General features: G+C 38.2%; 1 protein-coding gene across 2 annotated transcripts in view; it reads left to right on the top strand.

Annotated features, from left to right (window-relative positions):
- The window catches only part of LOC128872516 (uncharacterized), a 219,769-nt gene that overhangs the window by 119,251 nt on the left and 87,352 nt on the right, over window positions 1–13,166 (top strand). The gene's annotated exons all lie outside the window — the stretch shown is intronic.

The raw sequence follows: 13,166 nt of genomic DNA on the forward strand, positions 1-13,166 counted from the left end.
GCAACTTTCTCTTTATTTTTGAGAAACGAAGTATCGATGTACATATTTCCTGAAAACGAAAATCCGCGAACTGTGCTCTGAGTTTCTGCACGAATGTCTCATTTGAAAGTAGCAACTCCATTTTTCATTTTTGAAAAATACTATTTTAAAGGTGCGAAGATATAAATCAGTAGTCAGTAATCTCGCAACTTGCGCGCGAGATTTTTAACTAGTTCGCTGGATGAGTCTTGAATCAGGAAAAATGGAGCGGACGATACAAAATGTGAATTGCGTGTTTGCCTCGACTTCGAGCGATGGTAAATTATACGTACGTCGGTATTCTTATATCAATGGTTTTCGGTGACATGGTGCATCGCTATCTGCGTTTGATAACATTATATATAATGACAAGAATTTTCGTAAAATTATTCAAGTCGAGACGAGAACAGAGTTGTGTGTGATTTTGTGTAACTAGTTTTCCTAAAGATTGCGACAAACACGTCGTCCACGACGTTCGATGCATGAATATGGTTTTACAAGACTTCGGTTTGTCATTTAAGAAACGATGACTCTTGAGTCTAATAAAGTAACATTGACAGTGCTTGATTGAATTTATTTCTGGAAAATGGAAGATATTGTGCGCTACTTTCCGAGATTGTTCCGGGCGTCCTGCCCCTACATCTAAGACAAATTAATAAAAGTCCCTGACTATTGTTTGCGGCTTCCCTTGCAAGTAGAAGAAAGGAAACCAAGTTATGTAAATATATATTTGGAGTACTTTATAAAAAAAACTGGAAATATAATATGCGACCGCTGATGTGAATTCACGTCACTTCAAATTCTATTCCCGGTTAAAAAATGATAAAATATAAATTATAAAAATGAAAAATTATAAACATTTTTCTTTTTATGTTATACACTACATATTTACAACATTGATATTTCGAAACATATTCTAAGAATTTTATCTTCGCCCTAACGATCAAATTTTTATGATGTCCAGTTCCAGAATTTCATTATTTTCGTCAGTACTCCGTAGTAGAAACGTAAAATATCTGTCGGTCGCGAATGTGTCAAGTTGAACGAGTTCTTTGAACGTGAACCGGATGTAGGTTAACACGTTGGCGGCCAGATTAATAGTCGTGAAAATTTTTACCGTGCTTTAGTACTTTAAACAAAACCTTTCTGTTCCAAAGTATTCTATTGCAGGATAATTAAATTTCGTATAAAGAAGGTGGATAAACTTTTCTTTAGATAATGCATAGGTATGGATAGGCGAACGCCCTATGCATTAAAAATACAACTTATTTTATTCGTTCTCCTTTTACGGCTGAAAGCATAGCGATCAATTCCAACGCGTTGACACTAGACCAATACTTGTGAAACTTTCTTTCGAGGCTAAAATTCGTTTTAAGACGATTGAAAATTATTTCTGTAAGCTTCTCACGTTCGTAAATTCTATCCATTTTCCTTGATACCTAACCTTCAAAATGAATTCTTTTAATACCTTACCAATAAACCCCGTCTCCCATATATGGGTGACACGGCGGCCAACGTGTCAAAGAATTTGTGCCTAAGTAAATATATTGCAACAACTTAAGAATTCATCTTTAGAAATCGAATGATACACGAGCGCTCGAAGTAATATATTCGACGATGGATGAATTGTGTCTGAATTTTGAAGCAGAAAGTGTACCGAGCACCAATCGGTAAACGACAGCAACCGATAGATAGAATCAATATCGGATACGATGAAGTACTGAAACTTTAACTGCAACGGCAATAAAGCATCGACCAGTTATAGGCACGTGAATACCCATTGTTGCGATGGAATTTTACGTCCATATCACATTTTCTCATGAAAATCGGAAATCCCTCCAACAAATTGTGAACCTTTTTTTACTCTCGTTATGGAACACCGTTCGTATTGGTGTAACTTTTTCCCGATTGAGAAAAAGAGCCGGAAGAGCTTTCTTGCCCGTGTACCATAATAAACTTCTAGATTCTTCGAGTGTTTTGTACTCAAACAATTCTTTGAAACATTTCTCCAGCTACGATATTACCGATAGTTGGCGCGCTATGAGTACATTTTGTTTATTACCTTTGTTTCCTACGAATATTTTAAATTCGACTGATCCTTGAATTCGTGCAATGTCGTTATCTTTATCGATGGTATTATGTCTGGCACAATTTCGTGAAATTTCTGCGTGAGAACAAAGCTTTAATTATGACTCTTTTCTAAAAGCGCATGACTAAAATAAAGTTCTAGTCATTTTTCCATTCGATGGCACAATGACCTGATCATATTGCTTCGAACACTTCATACATGTACAGGTCGAAAGTTCGATCTCTATTACTTACATCGATACTTTTGGAACACACAGAATCTGATAATTAAGTTTTCACCAAATTAGCCTGATTCTAAAGCTCTACAAAGCATATACAAAGCTAACTTTGCTTACAAATTTTGCGTAAAAATACTGATGACCAATAACGATGTTGATGACGGTTAGGAGCATCGTCAACCTGAAATATCAAAGTAAATGCTTTACGAATTGTTCACGGAACAAATATTCGGTCCATAGAGGGTTAAAAAAAAAAAAAAAAAATCAACATTCGTAAAATTAATTAGAATTCACGTGTATATCCTCTAATGTTGTTTGAGTATCTACATTAGTAAGAAGATATCTTTCGAGAACAAACGCCCTTAAAACAGTCAAGGCTAGAGTTGAACGAACGTCTCGAGTACATGACCTCGGTGAATCGAAAAATGATGAGAATACTAGCTTTCCCAACATCTTGTCTTCTAGTTCTGGCGTTCGGTAGGCGGTAGAGCATGTTCAGAATGGCCCCGGGGTCTTTGGAGGTATTACCATTCTTCGGCTAAAGTACTTCATAGCGTCTTGCGCGGGGAACATACGTAACCCAGAACTTCTACAAATCTCTACACGGCCACACCATGAGCAGCACAGATGTTTCAACCATGGCGTGAATTATTCCGTTATATTCTGAACGGTTGTGTTTATGTACAGCCCCCTGATCATACTTATGGAACCGACAGAGCAATCCGCAGTCGGTGGGATTTCTCAATTTTTCAAATCGGCTTGTTCGAAATCGAGACGGTTATTCAAAGTTTCTCTATCAAAGGTCTTCTAAGTTTTCTATTTTTATTTCAGAAACTAAACGTCGTATGAACAAACTGTAAATATAAAACGAAGTTTCGTTTTGTCATTCTCTATAAGGTGATATTTTTGTTCGAATCGATCGTTCAACCGTTGCTTGTTTTTCTTTAAGACAATAGCAACAGGACCAGACCGTTACGAGACCTCAGGAAAAAGGTCCTCTAAGTTCTCAATTTTTATCTCTGGAACTAAACGTTCCGCGAATAAACTGTAAATATAAAAAGGTTCCGTCTTATCATTCCGTATAAGCTGATATTTTTGTTTAAATCGACACCTTTACGCCTATCAGAATTTCTAACAAAAATCGTCCCACGATGAGAGGGTTGATGATCGAGAAGCCGACGCGTTCCTAAATGCCGAAGAAGAAGGAACTTTCTTACCCGCGGTTTTGATTCGATGACCAGAGACTGTACATCTCGGCAGAGGAAATCTTTGTCGCGTTTACTCGTCGAGACAGGGTTTTAAGGATCCCGGAGAGCTTGGCCGGCCATTATATTTGCTCGAACAAAGCCGCTCTAAGCGCTTCTTTCTATCTGTCGCGATTAAACATGCTTCGCCGTGTGCATTATCGCGTCGCGTAATTCCGTAAAGGCACTTTAAACGAGGAAACAGTTGGAGACGGATAGATTAACGGGATGATCCAGGCGTTTCCGTTGGACGCGAATTTTGCACGCGCATCGCTGTCGAGATTACGGTATTTCCTAGTTGCCGGGACCGTTTTGGCCGTGGTAGCCATAAGCCAATCCTGGGAGCGATCTATTCGGCAAGATTTACGGTGGCATCCACGACGAATACGACCGGAGCGATGCCGAGATATTCGTAATCGCATTTGCATGTATGATTGTCCCGTGCAACGTCGATTCCGCTAGCACCCCGAACGGCAAAAATATTCTCCACCGGCTCGCGGAGATCGCATCGCCGGAATCACAAGAATCCGGGAACACAAATATTGCTCGTTGAAAGTCCTGATTCCGATGAAAGATGCGAGGAAACGAAAGGGTTCGAGCGAGGAGAACGATTGTTGTCCTTCTGCTGGGGGTCCTGATATCGCGTTATGCTTTAACGGTTACAGGCGCAGTCCGATGGTGTCGTGGTGTGGATCGTTCTGACAGTAATGGTCCGAGTTTAATGAAATTCTAATTTTTAGAAATTGGATAAACGTCGATTTTGTTTTACTTGCAGATGCAAGATTACAAAGAACAAATCTGTACGTATGTAGTTTCCAAAAGTATCGATTTTATAGAATTCTTACTATCGACGCCGAGGAAATTAACCCTAAATGTAAATAACAACGTCGAGTAAGTTAAGAATAATCAAGAATAAGTAGTTGCGTTTTCTTAGTTTCTCAGATGAAATATATAATAATGGAATAGCAGTATTCCAAGAGGTGTAGAGTAATTCGTGATTGATTAAATTGTAATGCCAACGTATCAATCATGAAACAGATATAGTTTTCTGAAATGAATTGAACATTACAAATTCAACCCAGTTTCCAGAACACGTTCATTTATAGATCGAATTGGGTCATCTTGTATACATATGTCGAGCGAGTACTGGATTCGAATTTAGTATATTATTACAAATAGATTTAAAGTAAATTTTTATTTAAACTAATGCCACATTTGCAACAATGCTGTTGTATTCAAAGTCGAATAAAAATAGTTTAGAACGCTATGTATTTGGTAAATTATTTTTAATCTCCCTTTTTGTGCTTCCAATTGTATAAATATTCGATATAAAAAAGGTCACCATGAAATATCAAATTGAGTTCTAAAGAACTCTGTATATTTGAAATAAAAACGATTGATTACCTATTAAACCTTTGATGTATCGGACAAAGCAAACAAATTGTTCGCGATTTTAAACCAGTAGCCATCGACTATAAAATACTTCGAATTTCGAATTTCGACTTTTCTCCCCCTGACATTTTTCTATCATACAAAATAAGCGATATATTTAAGGTGGTCAAATTAGGTGAAACACCCTGTATATTAAGCCGTATTTGTGTTTTATTAAGGTTTATTAGGTCCGTTCAAATATAATATTTAACGTACAAGCAATTTCTTCGTAAAATATTCGAGTGGTTTAATGTCAGCAACGCATTATTGGAAATATCTCCAGGGAAACATTTGTTCCACATTCGCCTGGTACCGTGCATTCGGAGACCGGAATTGTTACGAAATATGTAGGTCAAAAATTAATTATCCAAAACACAATGGTCTGGTTCTCTATGCTCAAACAGTACTTTTTAAACAGAGTGTACGCAGTGTACATTAGATTTGTCCTCTTTAAATCCAATTAGAGTTACATAAGCAGCCGACCTAAATTTTGCAAAGTAATTATTATCAATGAAATGTAATATTATTCATATTATTATTCTAACTTCTGAAACAATTCTTATCTCAGTTTTTCTTGCTATTATTCTTTTCCGTTGTCATTCTATTTAGGACCAATTAACATAATTATTATGTTACTGAAAAGAACACAAAACCAATTACCAAATAAAAGTTGTAATATGCTTACATTTCTTACAGTACTTCTATTAAAGATTGCGGATCTGAAACAAAGAAAATTACTGTACTTGCAACGTTTAATTAGTAATAGGATAATAACTAATAATAAGTGTAATTAATATTGGCATCGTGTGCATATTTTAATAGAAGAACTATGCAACCACGATTTGAAAAGGTTACAAAGCTAATTTTACATTACTTAAATTTACCTTTTCTCAGTCGCAAACTTCAAGACTCCAAGTTTGGTTTACATCATAAATTTGATTACGCGGTGCTTTCATTATAATTTTCCTTACTCAGGATTAATAATTCACGATGATGAAAGAAAACTTTTCCCAACGAGTATATCTTGTTATTTCAATAACTACGTAAAGCCGTAGACTATTTCCATTAATCTTTCAGAACTTTGAACGTCATTTATTCTTTGAACGAGGTACCAGCGTTTAAGTGTATATAAAGAGTTTTCTGAAAAAAGATGTTCAAGACTATGTTTTTTTAACCACAGACAAGAGGTTTGGAGTATATCGGTCTCTTATTTATACTTCTATATCTATACTACATGAAATATAATTACATGAAAATAATGTAATACAAAAATATTGGTTGTCAATAGATCTAAAAAAAATTCAGCAACGCGATGTACCTAGCTTTTGTATTTAAACCACAATAACGTTTTTTTATGTTAAATACGAATGAAAACTTTTATTACAACTTTCATTAAAATTCGCCTTACAAGTATTTAAAAAATTGCAATATATCTTCCTTATTTTTCTTAAGCAATAAACGTTTGATTTGAAAATGTTTAAATTCAATTCTAAATCGCTAGATATTGGTCGAGACTCTCATTGACCCAGTTTACCATCGCGTTACCGTACGGTAGAGCAGATATCCTGAAACGTGGTCAAAATTCAAACAATTGTAACTACTCTGAATATGAACATAATTAATTATAGCAAACTGCTGAAATTGCGGCATCCCAAATATCGGAATATTTGAACCAACGGCACATTCAGATATGATGTCTACATAAATTGCCACTAATTTATAGAAGTCACTAAATCACGTGCCTATTATATTTCATCGAATAGCTTTTTCTTTTCCTTCAAATACCTTTTCCTCTTTACAAGTTAAATTCTCGTTATTAATATTTGACGATTGGTTCAAAAACTATTATGACCCAGAGTATCTCCGTTCGACTCTTGTTCATGTCAAACATAATATCTTCCCACATCTTACTTTCTTATACAAATGCTCTTTGTCGCTTTCTTTAAGGTGTAGACTATTCACACATTCTCTTTCCATGTAGCACATGCTCATATTTCTTTTATATATATTATATAAAATATATTATATGTTTATATTAATTTACCAGACAATATTTGAGTTTAGTAGAGATTATAAATAATCGTATGTATTAATTGTATTGTTATATGTATTATAAATATATTTATATACACATAAATATATATATATATATATATATATATATATATATCTTATATAAATATATATATATTTATGTGTGCGTATATATATATATATACATGCATCATATCTTCATTTGATTTATCGTGATATTTGAATAAAAACCTCGAAGAAATCCTTCACTTTCACCGATTTTACGCTCCCATAAGTTTATTCCGTGTAATCACTAACAAAGTTAGCCTGGACTTGCGACGTCCCCTCGGAAGATACATCCGAGTGAAAAGGGTTGAAATACCACTCCCGGTGAATCGAAACAAGTAGGAATTGCCGAATCCGAAAGAAAAGCAGGAAACGTTACGGAAACACAACGACTGATCCGAAAGGACCGTTTCCTGGGCGTCGATCGTCGCGTGGTGAACTTTTAAGAGCATCACCGTTATGCAGCGATAACATTGTTCGTCCGTTCCGCGGGCGTCATTGCTCGGGACGCAGATAAAATCAGCGGAGACGGTTCGAAAGAAAAGTTTCTTGGCGTGGCCCGTGGCCCGTGGCCCCCCCCCCGCAGACCGAAGTAGTGCTCGGAGCCAAAGTGCTCGCAACTTAATATGATAGCGCTCGGTTGCCGCTCAGACGAGCCGTAGTGCGCTCGAAGAGAGAGTAATATTGATCGACGGAGCGGGCTTACATCGTCCCAAGAGGGAGCGAGCAGAGCAGAAAGGGAAGCGAGCGCGAGGGAGGGTCGCGCTCGAGGGTGCCACAGGAAGGAAGGGATGGAAGAGTGGCGAGCAGCAGGAGGAACGACGACGAGGGGGTGGGCGGCGATGGTGGTTGCTGGAGGGTCGTAGGGCCAACGCGCACGACCATGGCCAAAGGGTGGTCTCTCTTTCCGCCTTTCTTCCACCCTTCTTTCCAGCAGTGCCGCTCTTTCTGCCGCGTCCCGTTTTCCTTTTTCCTTCTATTTCCCTTTCCTTGCTGTTCTCCCCGACCCCCTCTCACCTGGTTTGTTTTGCACGCGACTTTTCGTGGAACCCGAAGTTCTTTGTTGTTCCGTCTCAAAGTTCCCTTTTCAAAGCCCGTTTCTTCGTACGGCGCGCGACCGATTTAATTGCGGGGCGGGGCGCGGGGCGGGGCTCTTTTGTTCTATCTCTTTTCCACCCCCTCCATTCTCTCTCCCTTTCCCGCTCCTTGCGCTGCTCGTTCGGTTCGCGAGCGTGCCGGTTTTTATTACACCGGAACTTTCGTCATCTTTATTTGCCTTTTGGAAATTTAATAGTCTCGTTCCTAGAATTGCCTTCGAGTCTACGTTCGAGGGGTTAGAAGGGCGCGATACGAGCCGGTAGAACACCGCTCTGTTTCGCTGCTACGGGGTAGTGCTGACTTTTACGGCGAGGCTTCTCCGTTCATCGTTCAAGGAAATTATTCTGGGTTCGAATACTGAACTTCTCTCGCTGAACGTTAATTTGCCAGACAATATTTGAGTTTAGTAGAGATTATAAATAATCGTATGTATTATATAAAAGTGACGATACGTAAAGTTTTGTGTTATTACTGCTGAATGTGTATTTGATTTATTATTAGAATTGATATTAACCCGTTTCTTATTTTGATATACGCGCAAAGAAGGTTTAACAATGGTTGGTAGAATTCACTAACGATTGAAAGTTAGCGAATCCGTCGATGAGAAGCTTTGTCCAAACGCTGTTGAAAAGCAAACGTTAGTGGCTTGTGATCAATCAGAATACGAACATTTTTTCTTTCGAGCCAAACCCTAACAAATTTAATTGCTTCATATTGACTACTGTCAATTCGCGATTATAAGTACCGTCATTTTTCTGCGGTATATTCATGTATCAAAAATTGTTTAAAAATAGCAAGTGTCCAGAGTACTTTTGAGTGGCAGCGTACGTTTGTTCGTCTCTTTATGTAGATAAAAGTCAGCATAAATAGTTCATGAAAAGTGTAAACGGTTTCTGTTACTTATCCCTGTAAAATTCGGAATAGATGAAAACGACCATGCTCCCTAAACCCTATTATTAAAACCCTTTACATTCAGGAGGTTTCTAGGACTCGATTTGCGTCGATATAACTCGGTTTCGTTTCGTAGCTCGTTGCCACGGGGAAAAGCAGACTTTTACTAAAAGGTTCCTTCGCCGTTTAAGGGTTTACGATTCGGGGTTGGGTCGATGTTTTGGGAATGGCGGGAGTCAACAGTGGCGCGAATTTACGCGTCGCGCTCGCGTCATTAATATCGGCAAATACCGTATTTCTGCGACGATTATGTGTTTCCCCTACCGTTGTGCTCGTGAATTATGGGCAACTACGCGTGTCCATCGACCGTGCGAATTAAACGTAGGAAAGCTGCAGGACTAATAACTGTGACGAATGTTTGCGTTTGTTTGATCGCTTCCCCAAGGACTCGACACACCGATTGCAACTTACTTGGCGGTGAAGTAATTAGCAATGGAGAAAACTCGAGCCTCGCAGTAAAAGCTAGGTGGCGTTTTGCAATTTTCGCAAAATTTTACTACGGTTCGATCATCGTGCTTCCAATGAAGAAATCTAATGATTACTACTTTGGATGAGTAATTTTTTTATGGGGTTCATACGTTGCGATTAAAAATTGTCTAGCTACAGGGAAAAGGAATTCGTTGCATTTTCATTTAAATTTTCATAAAAAAACACGCATGTGCTTGAATTTTATTTCGATTTAGCAATTTGAATTAAACCGATTGACGAAACATACACCATGTCGTTTTGAAGTAGTTTTAAGCTTTTTAATATAGAATAAATATATGTCTTATCATATCCTATAAGCTGATATTTCTTTAAAATTCACACCTCTAAGCTTCTTAGAATTTTCCGTGGAAATCGTTCCACAGTCAATGGGTTTAAAACGCGATTTTGTTTCGCTTTTGTAATTTTTAATTTATTTGAAAATTCGATTTTAAATGAATGAAGCATCAACAGACAAATGATCAAAAGATTCACAGGTAAAGAAGGTATGGTTTCTATAGGTGAAAAGTTGAAGTTAACGTGACGTTCCCTAAGCGCTCAAAGTTATTATAAACGAGCAGAGCTTTTAGCATTTATAGTGATAAGTTGACAATAATTCAGCGTTCTCGTTAAGGACGTACCAGTAACGAGAAGCGGAGGATATTTTTTAGAGCGGCAAACATTTTCGGACGACGAGAAAAATTTTCATGCGAAACAACAGAAAATTCTTTTTATTTCCAGAACATTTTGTACCCTTATAATTTTTCCTTGAGAGAGAATGCTGCTGCTTAACGAGCTAATTTAAACAGAGGATGAAACATTTTGAACATGTCAAGTCTTTATTTATTTTACAGTGGTTACACTGTAATTGTTCTCTTGTCCGCGATTATGTAACAACGGATATTAGAATTTTCAAATACGTTAACTACTCAAGATTTACCTTGTGTAAGCTTCATTATCATAAATACTTCGAAATACAATAAAAATATTAGGTTAATATCTCCTTAACGAAGCCTCGAACATTTTCGTCACGGAAAAAGTTGTTTCAAATCACTCCCCGAACCACCTCTTTCAAGGACCTCCAACATTTTTGGGACACACTGTTTATTCCAATGTTTCGTCCTTTCAATAAGAATTCGATGAACTCATGTGATTGAATGTGAAAATTCGAATGTGAAAATTTGAATGTCAATTTCATGAAGACGTAATTTTAATGAAAAATGATTTCTTACAAAATAAATCAGGTTACAGAGCACCGCTCTTTGTATTAGAGTTCACGTTGTTTTCGCAAGGACCCCTTTCAAGGAACTCCAACATTTTTGGGACACACTGTTTATTCCAATGTTTCGTCCTTTCAATAAGAATTCGATGAACTCATGTGATTGAATGTGAAAATTTGAATGTGAAAATTTGAATGTCAATTTTGTGAAGACGTAATTTTAATGAAAAATGATTTCTTACATAATAAATCAGGTTACAGAGCACCGCTCTTTGTATTAGAGTTCACGTTGTTTTCGCAAGGATCCTACATATATTTGCTAATTATTAAGCGAATCTCGGTTTTAGTTCTTTGCTAACTAAAAACCCGTACCCGCTTCTTCCGGTACCAAATAATAATCTCTGTTTTTCCAACGACTAAAGGTTCCCCACGCCTCTTCTAGCATCTACACGCAGAAGCAGAAACGGAACAATTCCTATTCCCTAAATTGGTTCCATATATACACGACCATCCGTCACATATTCGAATGAAATAAATTCGGCCTAACCGCAGTTATACAAGCTGCATCGCGAGACAAGCGTTCCCATTCCAACGATCCCGTCAGGACAGTTAACCATCTGTTGCTCTAATTTTATCCAGGCTCGGCACCCCATCGAGGTCGCCCCGATTCTTGCCAATTTACAAAATGTTGGAAACCGCCCGGGGAGTCGCGGGAAAAGTCAGACATGCCTCTTTCCGTGACCTACGACGCGGCGCGCAGTTTTATCGAAATACTTGCCTGAGTTCCCCAAGAATGTTCTCGGCCCACATTCGGGCGGACCTGGCAGCTGCAACCACGCCATGCGGAAAACTATCTCACGCCTGTACTCCCGATGGCCCCGAGCAACACCAGCGAAAACTTTTCAATCAAGTTTCTTCGTCCCGCCCCCTCTCCGCCATCCACGATGTTGCGAGATTTTTATTTTCCCGTTCGTCCGATGGAAACGAACCCTATCCGACCGACGGGACACTGATTCTCAGCCCGTGAAAACGCTCCACGACGAAGTTTTATCGAATTCGCGAATTAATTCGCCCTCCGCGCGTCGCCCAGGCATTTTCTGTCGAGCGATTGGGTTTGGATGGGCCAGAGGAAAGAAGTTAGAGGAATGCGGTGGACTGAGGAAACTTTCCCGAACGGAGGGACGCAGAGTGGACGATGGAATCGGGAACTTAAAACCGAAATTACTTTGAAATGTTTATGCGCGAAAGTTAGGATATACTAACGAAATACAGCGGCGTCGCGATACCATTATCGCTTCGATTCCATTCGATGTTAAAATTGGTAATTCTATTGAGCAAACGATCGCGACCTTAACGATGTTCTTGATACTTTTTTTTATCGAACGAAACGTCATGTAACGAATCGTAGATTCATCGTCTAACGGGATCAATACGTACAGCGATGAAATTATTATAAATACGTGGAAAGTTATACACCGTGAAATGGAGTTACTAGCGATATTTCGTTGGATTCGATGCTTGTTCGATTTTTCAGGTTTACGATGCAGAAGATTTGGTTGCTTTTGGAAACTTAATTTTTAGCAAATTTTATGTTTCTTTCCCTCGTTAGAGAGAAAAAGTTCCGCGAGTTCCGCAATGACTGCTTCTTCATTTCAGGTATTGGTTATTTGAGAGTTTTTTTTCAGTCTCTGAACCTTTCTTCAGAACTAAAAATCGTAAGTGCTTTGGATCGCTGCCGTTTTGTGCAAAATTATTTTTAAAAATATCTGGCTTGAAAGCCGTTTCAACAACTTTCATCGAATCGCCTAAGTAATTCGATACCGAGTAAGTGTTAATTTTTTCACAAAAAGAGGGCGAAATTCGAATGTTGAAACGCACGGTTTGCGAGTCACTGGGCTATTATTTTCTTCTTTTTAACTTCAACTACGCACAGATAGACGTGGATGGAACTTTTTCATCCCTCTTGTCTTATCGAATCCAGTAGACCGAAGTTAATCGCAGGTGCATCGAAATCGAATTCGGGCCATTATCCTGGCGATGCGCGAATCAATCGGTCGTCAATCGATTGGATAATTCGACCTAGCTTGCCAACAGCCGGGACAGACATTAGGCCCCGTTGTCTGGTGCACTTCGCTGGTTTTTTTAAAGTTGATGATATTGTTCCTTACCGACGAAAGCAGTTGCTAGTATTAAAACGATATAATAATTTTCCTCCACTAAAAAAATATGGCCAGTCGATGCTACATTTATCAGTCTTTGACAACCCACTTTTATCAACATTTCGATTCGTATATAATTAAAACATGATTATATAACATAAAATATAGAATTGAAATTATGAATATTCGAAAGATA

This window comes from Hylaeus volcanicus, chromosome 1 (assembly GCF_026283585.1).
Source record: "Hylaeus volcanicus isolate JK05 chromosome 1, UHH_iyHylVolc1.0_haploid, whole genome shotgun sequence".
In the NCBI taxonomy this organism is placed as follows: domain Eukaryota; kingdom Metazoa; phylum Arthropoda; class Insecta; order Hymenoptera; family Colletidae; genus Hylaeus; species Hylaeus volcanicus.